Source organism: Buceros rhinoceros, unplaced genomic scaffold (assembly GCF_000710305.1).
Source record: "Buceros rhinoceros silvestris isolate BGI_N320 unplaced genomic scaffold, ASM71030v1 scaffold12294, whole genome shotgun sequence".
NCBI lineage: Eukaryota > Metazoa > Chordata > Aves > Bucerotiformes > Bucerotidae > Buceros > Buceros rhinoceros.
In genome coordinates, this window is record NW_010410132.1 from 87,568 (window position 1) to 88,585 (window position 1,018).

A 1,018-nucleotide genomic window follows, 5' to 3' on the forward strand; every position below is an offset into this window, starting at 1 on the left:
AGCGATGTGTTTTCCAGGCGATTGCACAGCCTCTTCCCCCGCTCCTCCGCCTGGGTTTTGAAACACGGTGTTGACTGACTGGCGCGGGAGCTTAAGCCCCGCTCAGCCGGCACAACCAGCCACGCGCGCTGTGAGGTACAGGAGAGCGGTGGCAGGGACTGGTTTTGAGCTCTCATGGGCTGGTGCTGGGCTTTGCTGGGGCTCAGAGCTGCCTGTGAGCTGCTTTACTTGGGAGGAGACGTCTCTGCTGTTCCAGGCTCCCCATCCAATTTCTTTTCGCTAAACAGGAGCATGTGTGTGACTTGGTTTTTTTGGGCAGTGTCTCACTGCTAAAGATTGCTGTGTTCTTGGAAAGAGCCACTCCACCCCTCTCTGCCAGTTAGTGGAGCAGCATTTTTTCCCCAAAAAACAGTGCCCAGTGGACTGACGTCAGATCTTCGAGAGAAGTGGAGCTGGGGTGTCCCAGAGCAAGCTGGGGGCGCAGCAGGAAGTGGGGTGAACAATCATTTCAGGGCTTGAGCTGCCTTGTGTCTCCTCCCTCGGCGCAGCCAAGCCTCACTCCAAAAGCTGCCTCTTTCCAAGCAGCATCCCACGAGCCAGCCCGTGCAGGAGCCTGCAGTGAGCTGTTCTGGTCCAGGCTACATTTAATACAAAATGCAGTTTTTTCCCATCAGCGGGACAAGGATCTGACTGTAGAAAGGGCTTTCTTGATCCACACTATAACCAAGAGCAATGCTGAGGGTGTACCCAAATTCTTTCCCTCTTGGATCGACCTCACCCAGGATCTCCAAGGTGAATGTTTTTGCTGTTGACCTGGAGCTTCATGCTCTTCCCTTCTGCATCTGGCCACAACCCACCTTGCTCCCCTTGAAACCCTCTTGTTCCCCTATCCCCCAGCCCGTCCCAGTGTGGACAGGGACACCCCCGCTTTGCTGCTGCAGGACGGGCTCCTGCGTCCCAGCATGGTCCTGGGCTCTGCGATGCTCCCAGGTGTAAGGATGCTATAGCAGCCTCTTTG

General features: G+C 55.9%; 1 protein-coding gene across 1 annotated transcript in view; it reads left to right on the plus strand.

Annotated features, from left to right (window-relative positions):
- Nucleotides 1-1,018, plus strand: part of SAMD4A (sterile alpha motif domain containing 4A) — a 99,665-nt gene that overhangs the window by 87,441 nt on the left and 11,206 nt on the right. The gene's annotated exons all lie outside the window — the stretch shown is intronic.